A 23,903-nucleotide genomic window follows, 5' to 3' on the forward strand; every position below is an offset into this window, starting at 1 on the left:
AACTGTTCCATCTAGTATCAGTTCCTCTCCACCATTAGCTGGATGTTTGCTAAGGGATTAAATGGCAGCAGGAATCTTCACTGCTTGAAAGGCCAAGAAGTGCGGGAAATATCTGGATCTGAGACCAGCCGGGTGTGTCCATCAGTTGCATGCCATCCAGAGTAACTGTGCCAATGGATTTTTGTGTCAGGTTTTAGAATATGCCACATTTCCTGGTACATTTCACTGGTTGCTCACCAAGCCTTTTAAGGAGGAAGTTTTTTTTTTGTTTTTTTTTTTTTTTTGATCTGAGACCAGCCGGGTGTGTCCATCAGTTGCATGCCATCCAGAGTAACTGTGCCAATGGATTTTTGTGTCAGGTTTTAGAATATGCCACATTTCCTGGTACATTTCACTGGTTGCTCACCAAGCCTTTTAAGGAGGAAGTTTTTTTTTTGTTTTTTTTTTTTTTGTACAGGAGATTGAACTCAGGACCTTGAGCTTGTGAAGCAGGCAGCAGAACCACTGAGCTAAATCCCCAGCCCCAAGGAGGAAGCATCTTAAAGAGCAATATGAAACATACAGTATAATACAATTACAGAGTTAAACAAAAGTTTAATCAACATGTAAACTACCTATATATTATGGAGGAAGAGACAGAGCCTGAGAGGAGCTATGAGCTAGAAAGAAAAGCATATAAAGAGCTGGCAGTGGACCCCCCAATTTTTATTCCACTTCTTTCTTTATCACCCACCTTTTCTCCTTTATTCTTTTGCTGTCGTTGAGTGCTATCATTTTGTAGAAACATAAAAATAGAAAAGCCTATAAAATGATATCTCATGCTATAAAGATTCATTTGCAATGTGTGTATATCTAAAGGGTTTCTTTAACTACAGCTATATGATTTATTTGAAATAATCCTAGATTAGAAGATTCACTGTGTCACTCTTTTATATGTGAGTTAAACTCCATTTCTTCACCTGAGAAGTAGATTCATTATACACTCATCATTTATCTAGCAAACATTAACCAGACATCTCCTGTGTTTCAGGTTCTGGGTGCAAAATGATGTATTCTGATTGACCCATCCCTCAAAGAGCTTTTGTAGTCTAGCAAGAGATGTAAGATACTTACTACATGCAAAGGATTATGGAGGCACCTTACCTGGTTTAGACAGAAAGAGGTCAAGCAAAGCTTGTACATGGACATGAGAAACACAAAGGCACAGGTACAGGAAGAGTTAGCCAAGCAGGAATTGGGACTGGGCAGACAGGCAAGGGAAAGTACTGGACATCTGGAAAGAAACGCTGCATGGCTGAAGTCAAGGGGAACATAGAGTGAAATTAAAAGAAATGGGCCTAGTGACAAAGAATGTCATGTACCATTCTGTCTACCTGCGAGCAATGAGTAATGTGAACATATTTTTATTTTAGGATAATTATTCTAATGACAGTATGCAGAATGTGTATGGAGAGCTTAGTTCTGGAAACATGAGGACAAATTACAATAGTAATAGGACTGGAGAGAAATGGACATATTCTAAAGACTGTAAAAAAGTATAACTGAAAGGGCTGGGAGATTGTGTGTCAGCCAGTGATTAATGAGGGGCATGAGGGGAAAGAGAAGAGTAAAGAATATAGCCATGATGCTGGGTGGGGTAGGGAGAGCAGGAACTACTGAGTTTTGTTTGTGACATAAAACAGTCAGCCCAAAAGACCCTGTAGAACACTATAGGTAGTGGTCATCAGAACTACTTGTGGAGCTTCTCTTCCAACTATACATGTCACCCCTTTGAAATGTCCCAGTTTGTTCCATCCCCACCCTAAGTGCAGACCACTCCAATTCTTGAACCTGTCAGCCATCAGTAGGGTAAATCATTAGCACCATTGAGGAAATGAAGGAGAGGAGAACAAAGACGTGTCCCCTTAGAGGACACTGGGATAAAGAGATGAGGGAAAAGAAAAGCTTAGCTATAGATTCGGAGGACCATGCAGGAAGAGGCTAACTGTCATAATCTATTCAGGCTGCCACAGCAAAATATCATAAAATATGTAGCTTATGAAGAGAACCTCATTTCTCACATTTCTGGAGGCTGGGAAGTCCAAGATCAAGCCTGGTTCGGTGGCTGGTGGTGAAGGCCCACTTCTTCAGAGCTAGCTGTCTTCTCACTCCAATCTCACATGGCAGAAGAGGCGGGGGGGTCTCCTAGGGAAAGTGAGACCACTAGTGAAGGACACCGATCCCATTCATGAAGGCTCCAGCCCTGAGACCTAATCAGCTCCAAAGGCTCTACCTCTTAATACCGTGACCTTCGAGATACGGGTTTCAACATAAGGATTTTTGAGGGAACACATGCATTCAGACCACAGTAGTAAGAACAAGTAGCCCAAAGTCTCACAGGCTAGGGGAAAACGTGGAAGTGCAGTTAGCAATTTTGTAACTTGAGACTCAATCCAGGTCTCACCTACTTGCAAGGCCCCTCTTGTCCCCTGCAGCTACTCTCCTGAGGTGCGTCAGCACCGAATGGCACCCAGAGCAGAGGCTGTGTTAATTTTACCAGGACTCAGCCCTAGAACAGTGTCTGGTCAGCAGGAAGCTGAAGGAAGGGAAGCAGGAAGGGACACAGACTCATGGGACAAGTGGATGATGAGGATTGTATCGCTTCATTCTGCAATTCCATCTAGCAGGCCAAACACCCACATTTATAGATTGTTCTTTTCTCCAACTGAACCTAATATGTTTATGGGTTTTCTTGGCATGTTTTTTTGTTTTATTTTATACCTTCCCAACTTAGCAAAATAAATCAGCTCCTTGTAGCTACTAAAGAAAGATACACAGAAAGGTGTTTCTTGAAGAGAGCTTTGCTCTTTTCTTCTTGCCTCCCTTTCCACTGGGCACCTTGTTTTTCACCAGAATCCATGTTTGTTGTCTGATTTCCAGTATGTTCATATCCAAATCAATCTGAACTAATTTTGCAAGTGAAATGTTTTGAGAGCTCACCCTAAGTGCTTTCCCAAATTCTAAGCACTTAACATCTGCTTGGCTGGACTGAAGTCCTAGTTTTGTAAGTCTACTTAAATCCACCAGTTTGGCTTGTCATAATTTATCACTTCAAAATCTTTATTATTTATTGCCCTTGATTACATTATTGCAGGTGTTTGTGCTACTGATGCTTTCCTCAATTTCTCTTGCAGTCTTTTGTGAAATTGTCATATCTAATCTACCAGAGGTCAGTTCTACTCACTTTTTTTCCTAGCTTTTGCAATCTTATTTCTGAGTCTCTCTCTTGCTCTAGGTTGCATTTTTAAGGATGATAAATTCAGGAAGTTTATCTTTCAGACTTGCAGACTTTTCAGGGCATTTACATTTCAGAGACCTACTTTCTTTAGGAGCAGATATTTTTACAAGGTGTTTCTGCTAATCATGTATTCTTTATTCTCAGGTGCTTGTGCAGTTTTGCCAAGGCTGAGATGAGCTTTTCAGCCTTTGAAGCATGCTCCCTGGCACCACCTCAACACATTCCTTATGTACATATTCTCTGCCTCTGCACTGCACTATCCTTCCTCTTCCTCCTTCCATAGCCAACAGGGAGCCAGGACAAGAATGGCCTCATCAGCAACCTTTGATCACTGCCCTCTATTGCTTTCAGCTTTGCTTCAGATAACCCTTTCGGCATCAAGCCTCACAACAATAGCAGATAGGTAAAAGGAGGCAGCAAGAGCCAGGCAAGAATCATGACAGCATGAACAGGTTTAGGAGCAGGGTCCAGGGTCTCTGGCCTACCCTACCGTGCAGAGATGGAAGGGATTTCTGTCTCTTTCAGTAAACACAGAAGTTCAACGACAAGAAAAGTGGATAAAACAGCAGAGCAAACCATTCCTTGTTCAGATGATACAGCAGTACTTGTTAATGAAGTCCCAACCCAGCTCAGGGTTTTTGAACTACCAGAGGACACAGACTAACACCTCTCAGAAGTTTTGGAATCAGGCAATCCAGGGCTACCCTTCTTCTGTGATATGAGTTTACTGGGCACTGCAGACTTTCAGCCTCATATCTCTCAGTGCCACACTGACAGGAGAGAGAAGCTTATTTACCAGGCTTGAGTCAAGTATTTCCAGACCAGTCAGATATAGTCAGTGTTTTAGTTACTTTTCTTACTGTTTAGACAATATACCCAGCACCTCAAGTTAAGGGAGGAAAGGTTTACTTAACTCACAGTAGGTGGAGGTTTCAGTCCATAACTGGCTGGTTCCAAGGCAGAGTGACATAGCAGAGGAGAACCAGTTCATGGTAGGCAGAAGGTAGCAAAGCAACAAGGACAACCACAGCTTTCTATCCCTTATACCTTATCTAGGCTACTTAGGATAGGTAGCATTCACATCCTTAAACCTAGTGCCTTGATCTTAGCACTGCACCTGAATCAATCCTAGTATCACACACTCTAGATCCAGCCAGCTATGAAAAAGCCCCACCTATGACTGCATGAGGCTTTGGGGGGACATCTAGACTCAAGCCGTAACAGTCAGGAATGAGAGGTTAATACAGACATAGACAATGAGTAAATCACTGTCAATGATGGAACCATCCTAATTTGTATTTGTCACATCTCAAAATATCACTTTTTCTTAAAGAAAATTTGTTGCCCATCCTCCCACAACTCTGCAATAGGGTCTCAGTCCTCCCTCCCAACTGATGTTTTTATCTCCAGCAGACTTCTTACACACCCTTTTCCTTGGTCAAAAGTGGAAACCGAAATTGTTAAAAAGTTTCATTTCTCTCAGTCTTTGGAAAAACAAAAGAAAAAAAATATTACTGTAGAAGTAAGAAAATACATAACATCCTTATACCTCATTTGGTTATTTATAAAGCAGACACAATATGATCTATCTCTTAGGATTGTTGTGAAGATAGAACACGATATTTAAAGTACAAAGGATCTCAAACTCAATAGAAATGAATTATAATTATGCGCATGTGTGTACATGCATATGTTACTTTTTTAAGATTTACTAGCAAGTTCACCAGCAAGATCATCCCAACTTTAGCAGTTAAAAAGATGAATTTTCAACAAACTCACACTCCTACTATGGATTAGATTATTAGTATATGTAGCAGCCATAGGTCCCCAGGTTTTGCTTAGGTGTCTTACCCATTGGGACCCTGTTTCATCTATCTTTCCGAGTTCTTCAGCTCCCTTAAGATCTCCTGCACCTTTGGCCTCTCTTTCATTCTATAGCTAGTACCCAAACATCCATAACAAGTCAGCTTCACTAGCTCTTGAATCTTATCAGAGGGCAGTGTACTAACCCAAGGGAAACTGCCCACCTGGCAGAAGTCCTCTGACTATGGAAAATTACCAATCTTCACTAACCAACACACACACACACACACACACACACACACAAATTTGAAAAAGCCATAAGAAGAGCAAACACTTGCCCTGTAAAGTTCTCTACCAGGGTCCTTGGCTGTCAGAAGAAAAAAAAAACCTTCACTAGGCACCAACCAAAAGCCTAGTGGTGACAAATCTGGAATCCCCTGGCTGATGCCAGCCCAGGGCCTACTGCACAAAAGGGGTCCTTCTCACAAACTCAGCACTAAATCTGAACACACAATTAGTTTTCGCTGTAAGGGAAAAGCCAATGTGGAAAATACACGCGGATGGATGGGATTTGAAATGAAAGACACAATATGGCACAATCTTCCAGAGCCCAAACTCTTGCTGGGCAGAGGGATAAACGATTTTTAGAATCTAAGACTAGGACACAATACGATACCACAGCCCAAACTCAAGAGTAGCAGGGGGCTTAAACACTGAAGGAGTCACTCCAATTAACAAACTATAAAGCACTCAAATCTAAACAGAAAGGAAAAGGTGTATCAGCCAGCATTTTACCTCATCTTCCTGTGCTAAAAAGCTTAAAAAGAGAAATACTGCAAGCCCTGTCTCTTAAGGAGTCTGTACCTGGTAAGGGAGGATACCAGGTAACTAAAACATAAGCCTCAATATAGAAAGATCACAGCAAGGACCCCAGGATAATATTCATCTTCAAGATGGATAAGCGACACCTGAAGACGGGTCCTAGAAAGACTTGGATCTTAGAAAGACAGCAGGATTTTGAAAGCAGAATTTCACACAGAGGGAGCAGCAAAAACAGAGGCAGCTCAGGGAGGCAAGGACAGGGTGTGGTGAGGAACTGAGCTGAGGCAGTGAGCCAAGTGAGGGTGAGGGGTGGGGAGGCCTTGAACATACAGGAGTTTGACCTTGACTCCCTGGGCTTTTGGAGCATTTCAGACCTGCATTTGAAATAAAAGGCTACTATCCTATGGATCTAGAATGAATTGGAATCAGGAAGAAAGCTGAAATATTTATGTTTGCATATTTTTTCTGCTATTTGAGGAAAATAATCACACATGCAAATCAACAATTGGCCCTTTATTCCAGGGCTTACTTAAACCTGAACATAGATTTACTTTCTCCCACAGTGATGTTCACCTGCAGTAGGATCAGATCAGCTTTTGTCTTGGAGATTTTTATCACCCATGCATTCACCGCACATTGAATTCTAAACTTCAGTGCAAAAAGGTCATTAGCATGGTTTCATTTGGATGTGTACAAGTTCTCAAAGTTACTGATGATTTTGTTTCTGTTTTGTCTGGTAAACTAGGTGGCCTCGGTGTATTCTGGGTGCAAATAGAATTTAAGGAATGATTCTAAGGGAATATTACTAAGTACTTAGCTTTTTTCCATACAGAAACACAACTGCATATCTTATTGGTGAAATCAAAAATACATTAATGACAATTTAGACAGGAACACTCCAGCAGAGACAGACCATGATTATTTATGAAAAGCTCTGTCAAGAAATTATTTACTTCTTTAGGCAATTTCCACTTTGCTTGAGATTTAAGCCCTAAGAGTATATTTCATCTAGTTATTCATACAAAGTTAATGGAGCTTATTCTGTTTTTGATAGTATACAGCATGTTGAATCTGACTCCCATATTCCTAATTACTGGAATGCTCTTCTCGCCTCTGCTTTTATTTCTTTAGCAAAGTCATTCTTTATTTTAGCAGGGAGGCAACATGAGGAGTGTTAGATGTGGTTTTGGAGCCCATGTTCCCCACGAGGTGCTGACCATTCTGATTACAAAAATAAAGAAAGCAATTTGTGTTTGTCACCTGGAGAAGCTCTAGTCTAGCACTATTAAGTGGCTATCCTTTTCAGCTAATTCAGAGGAAGGAGGTGAGATTTGGGTGGGTCCATTATAACTTTTCAAAGTGGCCAGGAGTCATCCACATCTTGTTTTTCTCTCCTCAGTGCTGAAATCATTGTGTGATGGCAAGAATGCTCTGGCACCCGCGATATGGCTGAGGGGGAGAATAATGAGACTCTAAGCCTGCAAAGCATCAGTTATTTCGCCAGTGTACCTGATCTAATTCCCAAGCCAAAGGATTCAAAAGGGCAAACAGTCATGCCACAAGACTGGAAGAGATCAGGTCCTGCCACAGAGTGGCTGCCAACAGTACATTTTGGAAGCACCTCCATGGTGAAGAGAATGCATTTCCCACCATAACGCACCTGGGGAGCTCACACTCCCAGAATGCACCGCAAACTGTGTTCAGGGATAGGACCTTCTAATGGAGAAATAAACCTGTCACATAAAAACTTCACTCACAAGAAAACTTTACCACTAAACAAAGGGGTGAGGGTGGTAAAGATGGAAACTAACACCTTCTCAGTAGGTATATTCTATTCAAATTCCAGCCACTTTCTCTATTGGCTCTTTTAAAAGCAGCATTTTTCTTTACATTTTACAAAAAATAAAATTTCATAGAAATAAACTCAATAAGCCAAAACCACACAATTAATCAAATGTCATGTCAGGATCCACATCCATGATTCCTGTATTTGAAAGTCCTTGTTCCCTTCAAAGAAACACACTGCTTCATTTTAACTTGTTAGGTGTATATCCTAAGAGAGAGGCACAAAAATAGAAATCCCTCCGTTTTTCACATTAATGATAAATAACAGGATTCTAGATTATTTTAGATAAAATATTTTTAAAAGGCATTTATGCTTGATGTCAGAATAAGTAAATAATCATTTCTGCAACAGTGGCAGAAGTAAATTTATCTGCTTTAATATCCTCTGTTGTACTAATACTGAAATTAGGCTGTGGGTGCAGAGCACATCACAAATGATGGAAAGAAACCCAAGAGCTGACATGAAGAGAACCAATCAGGAGACAAAAGCTTTGCCACAGATTCCTACGGAAGGAGAATGGTGGGAGTCGGGGATGGAGAAACAAAAGAATTCAGAGATACAAATTCATCCTTTATAGTCTGTCAAGTTATATAGAGAAGTTTGCTCTTAGCACAGGCCAGCATGGTCCAAGAACCTCACACATCTGAAACTGTGGATGGTGTCAACCCTATATAAAACCATGTTTTTTCCTACATATACATACTCAATTCATAAATTTGTCATGTGAACAGATTAAAAACAAATGGTAATAAATGTGATATGAATGAGCTCTCTCTCTCTCTCTCTCTGATAAAATAATTTATTGCACTTTACTTACTTTTTGGACTACAGGTGATCCCTGGTAACGTCAACCTTGTAATGTGAAACCACAGATATAGCCAGACTGCTATACTAAGAACATACACAAGGCAAATTCCTCAGGGACTTTGGGACTCTGTGTGTGTGTGTGTGTGTGTGTGTGTGTGTGTGTATGCACATGTGTGTGTACATGTCCATTTGTGCTCTAGTGGAGACTTAACTAGATTACATCCAAAAATGTGACCCATTTCCAGAATATGTAGTTGAGGTTAAATCCCAGAAGGTAGCTGACAAGAGAATAGAATATAACATGCTTTCTTTCATCAGTTTCATGATAGTCTACAGGGGAATAAAAACAGTGTGTATATGTCACCTATTTTATATTGTAGAAAAGAAAATTCCTCAACCTGATATGAAAGTAGCAGGTTGCCAGATCTCAAAGGAAATCTTCTGGCCTGTGAGGAAAACCAGGATCAGAAAGCACAGTGGTAACAATTAGGCACACATGTAAGTAAATTTCTATCATTTCCCTACAACAGGAAAAAATCCCATCAGGTATAAATCTACAAAAGATGGCATTAAATAGCCAGGTTTAGGGCCAAGGATTTAGTTCAATGGTACCATTCCTGCCTGGCAAGCACAAGGTCCTGAGTTTAATCCCCAATGCTGGAAAACAAAAAACAAAAAAATATAGCCAGGTTTATTCCACACATTTGAAGACAAATGCTTGAAATTGAGAACACTTTTTCCCACAGAGAAAATACCAAAAATCTTTCCTACATAAATCTCCAAAAGAATACTTAGAAAAAGTTAAGGCATCCGGCTGTTCAAAGGCCCTTTGAACCCAGGCTCTTCATCTGCAAAATGCAGGTAAAGACAGCCTTTATTGCCCACCTCACAAAACTATTGAAAGGAAAACTTAGAAACTGTGTTACTAAGCAGATATGAGAAATTTTAACACTACATAATTAATAAAATTGTTAAAATATAGCATGGAATAGTCTCAACTAATACACTAGTCACACCAATAATGAAAAAAGCTAAATAAGAACTTTTAATAAGGAAAAGCATTTTGTAGTATTTTGAAACTGGAGCTACAAGAAAAATAAAAGGAAAAGAGGAAGAAGTAAATGGTAGCTTTTCTTTTTTCTCCTAAATTCCCTGTCCAACATGCCATTCGATTTACTCATTGTGTTTATTGTGTAGCTGGCCTCCCTGTGATAGTGCACACTCCTGGGGTAGAGATCTTGGGTGGTTTTTCCCTGAGAGAGCCCTAGCACCCAGCACAGTGCCTGGCCCACAGTAATCAGTCCGTAACATTAGTTAGCAAGTTAATGTATGATATGATGATAATGCAGGTGTCCAGAGCACCTTCCTGAGTGATTATTGGAATAAATCCTCGGGGCATTTCCTGAACCAGACATTCCTTGGAAACCATGATGGCTGCTTTCTCTTAGTCAGGGATGTATGACCAGGGAGGAATTTGGGATGAGGTAGATTTTTAAGGGAGTGGGATTTGGCTTTCTATATGGCACCATACCTTGTTTCCTGGTGAAGAGGGAAAAGCACATCAGTCAACCTTTTAACTACCTCACCTGCTCCTATCACAGGGAGGCCACCTCATCCTCTTTCCACACAAAACACTGGTTACAGCCCCTTTGGGGTCCAGAACATCTGCGTCCTCCACAGGGCCCTTCTTCTCCTCCTTACAGCCAGTCCTTACAGCTTCCTAACAGGGTCCCACCCTATTTCCTAGAACTGTTACCCTTTATCAGCAGGTACTGAAGCCTTGGGGCAGGGAGCAGGCTGTGGTGCTGAAGAGAAAGAGTTCCAACTCCCACCACTGCTTCTCTTCCTTACCAGTAGAAGAGCCCAGGGTTGGTTTATTCAGGGACAAACTTAAATCCAGCTCCTGACCCTGCTGAAAAAATTTGTGTTCCAAAGCTCTGTTCCTAACCTGTTTCTGATTCAACGACTTGAATATTAGAACTATCTGAGAACTTAGAAATTAAATTCAACTCCTTCATTTTAGAAATAAGGAAACTGAAGCTCAGGAAAGGGAAATTGACTTGCCTAAGGTCAGATAGCAGCAGCAAACAGGAGCCAGAGAAACCTTTGTCACCTTGACCACACCTGTCCCTGCAGCACCAGGAATGTCTGGGGAAGTCAGATTTGGACATCAAAAGAGTAAACACTAGCAGCATTTAAGTGTATATCAGCAGAAGTTTGCATAGGTTTATAGGAATGAATCCGATTTTCAATATTTTTAAATACTATATCCACATAAATTGAGTAATGGTTACTTGATTTATTTTTTTTTTTAAAAGGTACTCTTTTTTTTCCAAGAGGTCATCCCAGCAAGTTACTTGAAATAACCTATTATCCCTAATGTAATTCAAGTATGGTTTCATTTGCCCACTTTATCCCAATGCATGAAGTATTCTTCTAAAATGTGATTACATTCAACTTTTCTTGATGGAATTATTATGACAAATAAGTTGTCTGTTTTCAAGAAATGTAGCTAAAGTTTTACAAACTCTCATTTATGGGTAGAGTGGGGTAGGGTGGGGTAGAGGATACATAGGAAATAAAGCAAATTGATCACCACAACATTTTTACAAAAACAGGGAGAAAGGGTTGCTTCTAAAGACTGAAGTGACAGATTATAGAAGCTAAGAAAAATAAGAACATTCTGACCAGAATATTAGAAAGATAAAGGAGCCACAAAGATATACTATCTAGTCCAATTCTTTTTTTTTTGACTGTTTGGATAAGGAAACAAAAGCCCAGAGCAAGGACTGACTCGTCCATGGTCAGTGAAGTCTACTGCTTCCTAGTTGGATTCTCTTAGATCATAGCTATTGCATTGTGTGGGAGGGAGAAATAACAAATAGGGCAGACCAGAGGAGCAGGAATTCTCAGGAAATGAATGTCATCAGCTCTTCCCAACTAAGACAGAAGCTCTCAAAACGTTTTTCCAAGCCCAGCTATTTCTAGCAAGAGAGGATAAATGGATCTTTCAGAGTAACAATTGACCATAAATGCCTAAGCAAAGGCTAGGTGGGGCCGGGGATTTAGCTCAGTGGTGCCACTGCCTGCCTCGCAAGTGCAAGGACCCCAGTTTGATCCTGTACTAAATTAATTAATTAATAAAAAAAATTAAAAATGGCTGGGTGAGCACACAAGCTTGCTTGAAGGAGAATTTATTTTCTGGGATCAAGACAAGTCTGCCCCTGATGGCGAGAGACTTCTTAGGAGAAGAGGGAGGTTTATCAAAGTCCTTTCTAGAGTCCAGAATTACATTCCTAAGAACCTTGTCTTTAAACTAATAGATGCAAACCTGGACATGTGGGGCAATTTCTGAGAATATTTTTGTCTGTTGCAGCCTGGGAGAAGGATGCTGCTAACGTCTAATGCGTAGAAGCCAGGGACGCTATGAAATGTCACAGCCCTTCATTCTATCAAAATGTGTCCCAATCAACTAGTCAATAGTACCACGCTTAAGAAAGAAATCCAGCTCTAACTACATATATTTCAACTGGGGTTCTGCTCAGATTCAGTATTACTCCCCCAAATGTTCCCTTCCAAACACAACAGATCTTATAATCATTCTAAAGATTCATCTCTCTCTTGTTAGGTCCTTAGATTTTATTGCCTCCCCACCCCCAGGAAAAAAATCTAGATGAAGAGGAGCTAAGCAGGAGAATGGGAAACAGCAATTTCAATAAAAAAAAAATACTTAGTGCTGAAAATATATGCGTAGGAGAGACTATTTTCCATGTACTTATATTTTTCTTGCTCTTTGTTGTCATTCCACCATTCTTGGTAAATTTGTTTTCATTTTAAGTGTTACAAGCAGTTATTATGTATTCCAGGCAGGGCTCCCAAGCTGTGACAATTTAAATGAGGGAGACTTTTGTAGGAAAAAAATGATAAAAGTATAAATGGTTTGTTGAAACACTGAAGAAAAGCTTGCCTCAGAGAGAAAAATGCTTTTTCATGTAGTCTTAATATTAATCCAAAATGAAAATGTCCTTCACTTTAAAAGGGTAAGATTTGGCAGGTATAAGATATAAGAGGGCAAGGATATGTCCCCTCCACATTTAGAACTGCATCTCCCCTGAAAAGACTTTGAAATAGTATATAAGAAGCTACAAGTAATTTTAAAAATGGCTTAAATCCTTTACACATTCAGCTCAAAGGAATAGAATAGCTAACAATGCAGCATGGAAGAATAGGAGAGACTGTGGATGAAAAATCTGAACACTTGGATTCTAGTCCAGTATCCTTAATGTACTTGATGGCCTTGAGTAAATGATGAGCCTCATATGTTTCAGCTTACTCTACAATGAAACAATAATCATAATAGTCACAGACCTCAAAAGTTTGTTGTGAGACTCAAAAGGTATGTAAACTTCAATATAGATATGTAGCCTCCTACATTAGTTTTCTGTTGCTATTAATAAAAAAAAACTGAAGCTAGATACTTTATAAAGACAAAAAGTTCATTTGGCTTACTGTTTTGGTTTATTTTATTTTATTTATTTTCTACAGGACCACCAAAGAGAGTATTTTAACAGGGCCTGTGCTGTAGCACAGTGCAGTCAGTATACCAGAGGGAGCCCTGCTATATTAAGCTGTAGAAGGGGCTGGGGGTGCTGCTTATATAGCAGCTGCAGGCCCATGTCTGTGAGGGTCAGGGCTGAAACCAAGGAATCTTCTGGAAGATTTGCTCTGAGTGTTGGGTATTCAGTAGAAAGGAAGCTCCAGCAATATGCTTTAAGAGTAACTATACTACCTGTATCTTTAAACTGCTGATTAAGTTTGTATCTTCCAGGATAAGGAAAACCCACGTTAAGCTGTTGACGATCAAGGCTTCCAAATGGTGTCTCCATAAGAAGAGCCAGGACACCACATATCACTGGAGTACTCAGTGAGAGATTTTTATTCCTCTGGTAGGCAGGGTCAACTGCCCCAGATAAGCTTTGAAGCAGTTACAGAGATCGATCTTCATCTTTCAATTCCATATCTCGGGGGGTGGGTGAGACAGGCAAGAAGCACCTGATTCTCCTATTCCCCTCCACCACCACCAAAGCAGGCCAGTAGCTTGGCAGGCAACTGTTGTGCCCCTTCCCCTTGCTTTCTTTTGCTCCCCCCTCTCCATCCCAATGGACTAGGGTAACTTGTTTCATTGTTTTCCCTGGCATTCTAGAGGAATCCACCCTGGCTATCAAGCTGCCACTCTTCACTCCAACATGAGGGCCGCCAGACTAGCTAGAGGCTGAAAGTCCAAACAGCATGGTGCCAGCTCTGGCAAGGGGCTCCCTCCTACATCACGTCATGGTGGGTAGCATCATACTGGGAGCTTACGCCAGAGGGAGAGATCCCAAATCAAAACAGGAAATGAGAGAGGGAGTTAGGGGGCAGGAATTGCTGTTTTATAACAATGTGCTCTTGCAGACCTGGGGATCCCTTGAGAACTACCTCAATTTCTTTGGAAGGCAATGTCCTCAATAGCCTAACCACTTCACCCTAGGCTTTGCCTTTTAGAAGTTCTACCACACTGAGCACCAAGCCTACAGCCCACAAATCCACATTCAAGCATAGCACCTGCCTGTGGGCTTTCTCCATGTTGCCTACATAGTACCAGGTGATGAACAGCCACCACTGACAGAGAGCATTAGGGTTAGCCTGGAGCTATGACAAAGGCAAAAGTTTCATGCATTACTTATTAATACTTTCAAATTTTCTTTTCTTTAACTCTCAATTTTTTTCTGTTGAAGGTAATAAATATGGCCCCAAAAAAATCTTTGTAAAAAAAAAAAAAAGTCATGACAAAGTATCATGTCCAAAAAACCAAAATATTAAGAGTGTTATCTACTAAAGAGAAAACTTGCTTTCTTGAAATTTCTGAGAAGCTGGTAAATGATGAAAGTTAGAAAGCTTAAGGAGCTGGTGCCAAAATGGCCAAACAATAGAATTTACCTTTTAAAGTTATCAAAATTTTAATGATGTTAGAGCATTAATATGAAGCAGGGAATGTATCATTAGTTTGTAGATATTTAGTGGCAGGTTTGGGTTAACATAAACAGAAAATTAATATTAAGTGAGGAGGAATGCAGAGGCATATCCAAACAAGAAAAAAACATTTGGAAGTTGTTATTTTCTTTACGTGCCTTCAGTATTTTCAATACAGAATTTTATGAAAGCAACAAAATGGTGAATCAAGGAAAACTAGTGGATGCAATTTATTTCAACTCAAAAGGCTTTTACTAAAGTCCTACACAAGAGAGTATTAAGAAAATTTGGCAAACACTGGGTAAGAGGCAGAGGGTTGTCAATCATGTGCTAACAGTGGGTTACAAGATAGAGGAAGAAGGAAAGAATGAACAACCAGCTCTCGGTATGGAAAGCAGTTAATAGTGGGGTGTCAGCAATCAATACAAGAGCAATGTTCTTCAGAATCTTTATTAACACCCTTGAAGATGGACTAAATAATGAGGTGCTGAAATCTGCTGACTATACCAAATTATTTTAGTTCCTATGTCTACACAGATGGATGTGAGTAGCACAAAATCCAAACTCAGTAATTGAGCAAAACAGTGGCAGATGAAGCTCAGAGCAGACAAGTGCAAAGTGATTCACATTGGAAGTAGCAATTTAAATTACTCATGCACTTGGGTGAGTTCTGAATTAGTACGAACCTTACAGAAAAAGATTTAGGCTCACAGAAGACATCTTAATGAAGATGTACCCATGGTATTAACAGAGTTCTGAAAAAACGGGGGAGCAAATACACTTCAAGTTCAATAAGATGGACAAGGAATATATTCTAATGCTACAATAGGAATTATTGGCACAGCCTTGTCGTGTGTTTTCTCCCCAAATGTATAGCTGATGGGAAGCTGATTACTGAAGTCTGGATGTAATCAATCCCCAGGCTTCCAGTGATCAAAATTTAACATGCAGTCAAAATCACCATATTTTCAAAGGAAGATAATAAAAACAGAAACAAATGATAGCACCCAGGAAAATAATTAGAAGCAATGGGAAGGGAGAGGCAAAATTTCATATGAGAAGTTTTAAAGTTAATGATTAATCATTTGAATATAAGAAAGCCAAAAGTAAGAGAACAATATAGCTAAAGGCAAAGTGTTATATTAACATTTTTCAACTAGGTGATAGACCTGTCAACTACATCAAAAGATAAATTGAATTTTCTTCTGACATAAGATACTGTACTATGAGAGTCGGTCTATCTTCCTACATATGGTGGCCATTTTCCTTAGTTTTAAGATATTAAGTGAAATATTACATAGTTTCATCATTGTTATTTCTAATGCCATTTATTATTTTTTCTCTTCTCACAAGCACAGAAGGATGCACCAAGATTTTATATCAATGTTGTGTATCAACTCCAATGAAATAAAGGCAAATGCCTGATAGATTCAACAGGTAAATCATTGATTGCATTCACTTGACCCTGTTAGTCATCAAATACACAAACCATTACATGCTCTCCCTATTCTTCCTCCTTCTCCAGGAGGCAATTCATCCAAGGATCTGACTGTTGGGGGCAGTAAGATCTCCTCTTCTCTCTTGCTCTTTCCTTCTCCCAAAATGTGTAGCTGAGATGGGCCACCATTGTAACCAAAGGCAGGAGGTAATCGCAAAGCATCCAGAGATCAGAATCCACTGATGGAGGTCAGAAAGATGCGCTCTCCCACAATGCCAAATTACTTTGTGTTGCTCCAGTAACTGTGGAGAAAATGTTTCCTCATAGTCCAGCTTCTCACACTGCACAACTGGCAGATGCAAAGAGGGGAGACCTGGGTGGAAGGCTGTTGGCTAATCCCCTTCCTGCTGCATTTAGTCCTCGTCAGAAGAATGATGCCATGCAAATGAAATCTTGGGTGTCTCTTAGCCTGTGTATGCTTATGTACTATGTCAGGAATGGATGTGGCCTGAAACTACAGAAGTACTTTTCCTTGTTTGTTTTTCTTCTTGAAATCTAATCCCTCAGCACTATGGTAAGCAAAAATAAACTAAGAATGACTAGCAATAAAACACAAGAAAGAACAAACCAAATGCAAATATAGAAATAGCATTAATAGAAGCTACAAAATTGAATTTTACCACATAAGAAAAAGTGTTGCTTTTTTCTTTTTCCAGCCTTGCAAGTGGTGTGTTAAGAAGTCTGTAAAAGATCAGCTTAGCCTTAAGAAATTATATATTTTTTCAGGCAGACTTTTGGATGCTTAAAAATGTTTCAAATGACATAGATATTTTTCTTTTCAAATATGTAGATTATTCCTAAAAGAAGGCTTTTCAAAGCAATTCTGCAAAGTATAAAAAGCTGAACACTTTGCTTGGTGTTGGCATCATGCAAAAGCATTATATCAAATGGAAGATTATAGTGTCGGTGTTTACATAAGTATCTTCAGCTCTCCACTCTTTGCACTAAAATATCTTAAAATCTTTTTTTTTTCAAAATAAACAAATACACATCTGTGGAATAATTTGCTATTTTTAGGCTACTCATCACTTACCATCCAGTCTACCAATGGTGATTTGGATGTATCAACATTGCTGTTTCAGCTCCCTATGCACTTCCACACCTCCCCCAGGCTCCACAGAAACCAGAGGTTAAAGGGCCTCTGGTGAATTGCAACACCAACATTACCCTCACCCCAAACTGTAAAACTTATACATGCACACATCGAGAGAAAGACACTTATTTAATATCCATAGTCTTAGTCTTCTACAAGGGCAATTAAAACTCTTATAAATAACTCTTTCAGATGAACATTATTCATCCAAGACAGTAACTCTTTAGAATAAAACCAAAAGAATCACAGATCTCAAAATTCCATGCACCTCCATTTTAAATGAGCCCTTCAGGTTGTCCCTCAAAATCAGTTAACTTTTGTAAAGCTTATTAATATAATAATTGCCTAAGGACATATTCTTAGGTTGAGATCATTCTTAAAATATACAAATTAATCTTTAATTTATGAGAATGTAGTATTTTTAATATTAAAATCTTTGAAATATAATTCATACAGAATATAATTCATCCATTAAACAATTCAATGGCTTTTAATATTCATAGATAACATGCAACCAGCACCACAGAAAGTTTTAAAACATTTTCATCATCTCAAAAAGAATCTTCATAATGTCTAGCTATTACGCCCCTATCCTCCTACCCTTAATGCTCACCCCAGCATTAAGGAATCCCCTAATCTGCTTTCTATCTTATGATTTCCTTGTTCTGGACTCCATGTGAAGGGAATCATAGAATACATGGTTTTCTGTGACTGACTTCTTTCTCTTAGTATAATGTGTTTTCTAATGTTTCCATGTTGCAGCATTTTCAAGGCTTGTTACTGACTGAATGGTAGTTCATTGTATAGACAGGCTACGTTCTGACGAGGTGAATGTCAGGTGATGGACATTTAGGTTGTTTGAACTCTTTGGCTCTCGTGGATAACGGCACTGTAAACATTCTTGTATGTATTTGTGTGGACCTATATTTTCATTTCTGTCGAATATATATGTAGCAGTAGAATCGCTGGTCATATGCTAACTCTACATTTAATCATTTGATAAACTGCCAGACTGCACCAAAGTCTGCACCATTTCACATTCCTACATTCCTTCTAGCAGAGATGAGAGTTCCAGTTTCTCTACATTCTAATTCTAATTAACACTTGTGATCATTGCATTTTTTTTTTAAATTGAAGCCATCCTGGCAAGTATGAAGTAGCACCTCATTGTGGTTTTGATTTGTATTTCTCTGATGACTAATAATGTCAAGCATCTTTTGGGTGCTCATTGGCTTTTTATATATTCCCTGGAGAAATGTCTATTTGCATCCTTTGCCCATTTTTTAATTGGGAGCCATTTATTTTACTTTATACATAATTTTAATAGCTGAGTTTTCAGTTAACAAGTAATGAGAAATAGCACATAAATGTGGGGAGAAGCTATTAAAGACAGGCATACCAGCTGACTCAATATAATAACAGGACGAAAAAATTGTAAAAAGTAAGCAAGCCCTCAAAAAGAAGAGTACTCGCTGCCCTACAGACTGGCAGCTATAGTCTCCCTGAGCCCTGCCAGCTCCTCAGTGTTGCAGTAATGAAAGTTATTGAAGCTTACAATGATTACTTTAAATCCTCTGGATAGGATCACATTAAATTCTATATGGTTTATTTAAAAAGGCTGGGAGTTTCATAATACAATTTGGAACTCTGGCAAGGGGAAACAATACTTGTTATCAATGGTGTGCTCTTAAATGTTTAACAGCTACCTCTCCAGGGGTAAAAGGAAAAGTCTGGCTTGTACTGCCACCATAATTGATTCAGGTACCAAAATCATGTCAACCTGAATAAGAACTTCCTGATAACAATTTTCCCAAGCTAGTAGAAGCTGGCTTAGACACACCACAGCTTGATGTCCAACTACTGCAAGTTAGGTGTTGTATAAGTCTCTTTATATATAGCGTTAGTTTGAATGCTTCTGACCCTCCAAAGCTCACGTTGAAACTTAATCTTCAGTGGAACAGTATTAAGAAGTGATTATGTCATGCTAGCTCCCCACTCATAAATAGATGGATGCTCTTATAAAGGCATCTGGAGGATACTAGCTATGCCCTGTTTTGCCCTTCTATTCTTCCACAGCATTTATCATCTTAGAAGTAGAGCAGCCCTCACCAGATACCAAACCCACCAGCACCTTGATCTTGGTTTCCTCAGCCTTCAGAATGGTGAGAAAATAAATTTCTGTTCTTTACAAACTATCCAGTGTCAGGCATTTCGATATTGCAGCACAAATGAAGAAAGGCATATACATTACCTCACTCATTGCTCCCAACAACTTCAAAGAAGAAGTAAATGCATTATAATTCACTTTTTGCAGAAGTAAACTGACCCTGAGAAAGGCTTTATTAACTTATCCAGGGACACACAGCTAAGAATTGCCAGGCTGTCTTTCCAAAGACTGTGTTTTTACCTGGTCCAACATTGATCTCTTATCTTTAAAAGCATTTCAAAACAACTTTTAAATTAAATTCAAAAGTACTACTGAAGGAATGTTGTCCATTATTCCAAATTATACTCACTTGGAAGCTCACAGGCCTTGCAGTCAATGGGCAAGTGAGGTGTTAATATGTAGGTATTTAGAATAGAAACAGCTAATTGTAGCTTAGACTGAGAAAAATGGGCAGAGACCTGCTCAGAGATAAGGCAAAAATCAAGCAGGAATTTGCAGACCAAGCTTCCCAGCACCCACCAGCAGTGTAGAAAATGGCTCTGAGTAATCCAGAGACAGTCCCTTCAAGCTGTGACTCCTGCCAAGACTAGCCCCTGCGCAGCCTGGGCGTGGGACTCTCACCACATGAGTCCAAGTGGACCTCACATATGCGAAGTCAGCGCTTTAACACTCCTTAACAAACCACCTTAACACAAGAAGCAAAACATTTCGTTTCAAGGTATCGTATGTGACAGTATTCCCCCCTACCTGTACTGTACCTCACAATACAAAGGAGTGCCCCTACCTCCACATTTTGGAAGCTGAATAAAATTATTCGGGAGTGAATATTAGCATGATTCTATTTAAATAAAACCCCAAAATTCTTCACCTAGAAATTAATGATCACTATACTTAAAATTTTGTAATTAGACAAAATGAATGGAAGGCATCACTTATGCAATCAGTGGCAAGTTTCAACTTCTGTTTCCAGCCAGTATCAAAGAGGTGGGTTGATCTGCCACGGGATAACACATTCATTCCTCTTGCCCTCCCTGGCACCCGCTGTGGAATATATTACTCCATTAGAGAAGTTGCTGTTGTGAGCTTGTTAGGTAAGTGGGATCTGTAATTCAGCAACCAAGCTTTGGAAATTATCCCTGTACCAGCCAAGGCTTAAACTTCACTAGGTACCAATGTCCAGAAGGTTTCAACACTATAAAAAAAAATATCTAAGAAGATATCAGTCAAGGCCTCAAATAGTCTTTTAATTTATGGCAAGAACACAGAGCTATATTCTCTCACTATCTTCGAGAAAGAGAGCAATACTGTACAATGCTCTTCGTTGTCTTTTTCTCTGCTCTATATTAAAACCTGAATGAACTGGACTTTTAAAACTGCACTTTTTTTTTAACCTTTCACCCAACAAAGAATACAATAAACAGTAGCCTCATTCAGAGATCATCAGTACAAAGTAGAATGCCTTGACACTTAATATCATCATTATTATAGGCTTAGTAGTAGACATGTAGGAAAATAAGAAAAGAGAAAAGAAGAAAGCCGTGATGGGAAAATTTGGAGACCCTCCACCCTCCCCTTTCCACAGCCTCCATCCTTGGTGCCCATGTGCACGCTCTCTGGAAGGCCCAGTAAGGCCAAGGATCCCTCTCTAGGACATCCTGGTATCCTAACCAAACTTTACAACTCTGTGCTCTCTCCATCTGCCTCCACTTCCTTCATGCCCCAAGTTACAGGTTTGACAGCTGGAATCTAATGTCCTCAGGGCCAGGCTTGGTTGGTAGAAAAGACAATAAACATGTCCTGTGAGGCTATGGAAAAGAGCAAAGCAGAGGACTCCATTTCTTCCATTGTCTGCTGTAGGTACATTCAAACTGCTATCATTCCTGGAGATAACAGCCCCACTTCCATTGAGTTACCCCAATAGCAACCCCCTGGATGGGGATCCCAGCTCAGAGAGTAAGAAAATATAACACCCTGTCAAGCACCATCCTGGGCCCCTGTGATGGAGATGGCTGAATGAGGAATGAGGGCGGTAAAATCACCGGGCTAGCTGCAGCTTCCTCACTATGCATGTGCCCTAAGTGCATACAGAGTCAAGCAGAAATCGCGCCTGCCTTCTACTCCCACCTCAGTACAGATTAACCACAATCATCGTTGGACTTACAAACCCAACAAATATGGATGGCTTGTAGAAAACAATCTTTTAGAATCCAAGCACCAGAAACACCAGTTTCTACAGCCCTTGTCAAAACCAAGTTGTAGGGAGTTGTGCAACCAGTTTCACGTGACTAGAAGGTTCTTTTGTTTGGCAGCCAGGTAAAACAGGACTGACTCCTTTAAACAATCTCCCTTCCCCTACATACCCTTCATACACAGAATTCCTTCTGAAGCCACTAAAAATCCCTTTCACAGAACAGAGAGATGAGAACTATCCACTTGTTTCTGTGTGAGCCTATCTTCCCTCTACCTCCAACTATCCTAGCAAGTTCCCCTCTCTTTCTCAAACCTCTTCTCAAAACTCCCACATTGCATGTTCCCAGGAAGGCTTTTCCTACAATGGCTCTCCTCTAAATCAAAATGGCTGGAGTCCAAAGGTTGTGCCAAAGAAAAATTCAGCTATCTGCCAGCAAAGCCTCAGCGATATGCCTGACCTTTCCTTCCTCTGTTTTTTCTTCTTAATTGTCATGTCTACCCCAACTAAGTGACAAACATGAGGTAAGAATTGCTTTTATCCTTATGTTTTTACAGTGCTTCAGATGATTACTCCACTCAATAAATTGAAAATCATTATTATACACAAATGCATATGCTAATGTGTGACCTGTAAGCTTGGATGGCAGAATGAATAAACAATTACTGGCAAACACCAGGGTATGGCATTTCAATGAAGTCATCACAGAATCACTAGCAATTATCTCTTCAAACTTAAGGTGAGGTGTCTGTGGACTAAAAGAGGAAAATGCATACTTGTGCTTTAAAAAGAGAAAAAAGAAAATTTAATAATGACTCAGCTCCTTAAAATTAAGATCCAGAAATATGTTGCAATATTATACATACACACACACTAGCATGCTGGGAAAAAAGATAATTTTTTTATGTTTTTCAAAAAATTAGTCCCATGTTATCCCTCATAAACATGACAAGTTTATGAAGAAAAGTTTTTGAAGACAAGTATCTGAAGAAAACAAAGTGGAAGGAAAAGATGTTAATAACTTTGACTACTGTGTAGACTTAAACTTTATCTTGCCTGTCATTTGGCAATTTAAAAACTGCATCCTGAAATCATCTTCTCATCAGGTGGATTCATAAGTGATTAAAAACACCTTTCCCAGTAAGTAATTATTAATGGTCCAGTGTCATCCCAGAGATGCATACCTCATGGGATTTCAAAGACATTGGTCTTAACCTAGTGCTATTTTTGGTAGTGACTTAGGTGATGAGAGAAAATATGGTCATTAAATTCAGTGATGACATCAAACTGGGTGTGGTACATTCCACTTTGGAAAACTGGATAGAAGTGCAAATCTCTTGATAAGTTGGAGAAGTGGGTGGACATAAACAGATTGAGGTTCTGTAATGTAACTCACATGGGAAGAAAAACAAACCACACAATTGCAGGATTCATCCTCTGATGTCATAAAGAAAACGATCTGGAGGTCATAGCTAACACTAGATATTGATATTCACACTTTAGCCTTAAAAGCATGTTTGATTTAGTAAAAGAAAAACAGGGGAGATCTTCCCTAGATGCTCAGTATGACTACAGTCTATCCTACAGTACAAAACTCAATGCCATCTGAAATCTAACGCTTCAAAGTGGAATATGAAGAATATGGGGGACATTTAAGAAAAAAAATCATTGTTTTATTGATGACATGTTTGGGAAACAGCCATTGGAGAAACAACTACAATCATAAAGTATTTGGTCTGGAAAAGTTGAGGAAGACTTAAATATTTTCAAGCCTAGAAAAGGAGAAAGTTAGTAGGGAATAAATTCAAATGATATTAGAAAAGCCCCCTAACAAACACACACACACACACACACACACACACACACACACACACAGAGCTATAGAAAACTAGAGTGTGTCACAACTGAAATAAGATGCCCTTCACAAAATCTTCAAAAAATGGGTCAAATTTAGGAACAGTTTTAGGTATAGATAGAAAATTGGATTACACACATGACAGTATAATAAAGAGTAAAGCATGGCAAAAATGGAAGCAAAGCTTTTGTACACAGGGAGAGGAGGGGGATTGTGGGGAGGAAGGGGTAAAATAAAATAAAACTTATTTTTAAAATATTTGTGTTTTTTGTTTATCTGGTTTATCCTCCTTTATTTATAAAGGAAAGCAGTAGAAGGGAAGGTGAAGAAACGCCATCCACAGTGTTTTGGGGCCTCACATTTCCCGTGGGACTTGGTGACATCTCAAGCCTCAAGGACAACCATGCTTCCCCATATCTGAGCACTGCCTGGTTTGAATCTTTGATACGATGTTTCAGGAGTAGGCTTCACAAGTAACAGTGAGTTCTAAAGAAACGACAAAACCCACACCCTTGGCCACCTCTAAGGTGGTATGCAG

The 23,903-nt window shown here is 39.5% G+C and overlaps 1 long non-coding RNA gene across 2 annotated transcripts in view; it reads right to left on the bottom strand.

The window, feature by feature from the left end:
* Positions 1-23,903, bottom strand: part of LOC104863914 — an 82,273-nt gene that overhangs the window by 58,166 nt on the left and 204 nt on the right. For both annotated transcript variants that reach the window (XR_780723.1, XR_780722.1), the window contains exon 2: positions 2,061-2,184. This is a non-coding gene — a long non-coding RNA (uncharacterized LOC104863914). The remainder of the gene's footprint in view (positions 1-2,060; positions 2,185-23,903) is intronic.

The sequence above is a fragment of the Fukomys damarensis genome, unplaced genomic scaffold (assembly GCF_012274545.1).
Source record: "Fukomys damarensis isolate Sample0158 unplaced genomic scaffold, DMR_v1.0_HiC HiC_scaffold_14, whole genome shotgun sequence".
Classification (NCBI taxonomy): domain Eukaryota; kingdom Metazoa; phylum Chordata; class Mammalia; order Rodentia; family Bathyergidae; genus Fukomys; species Fukomys damarensis.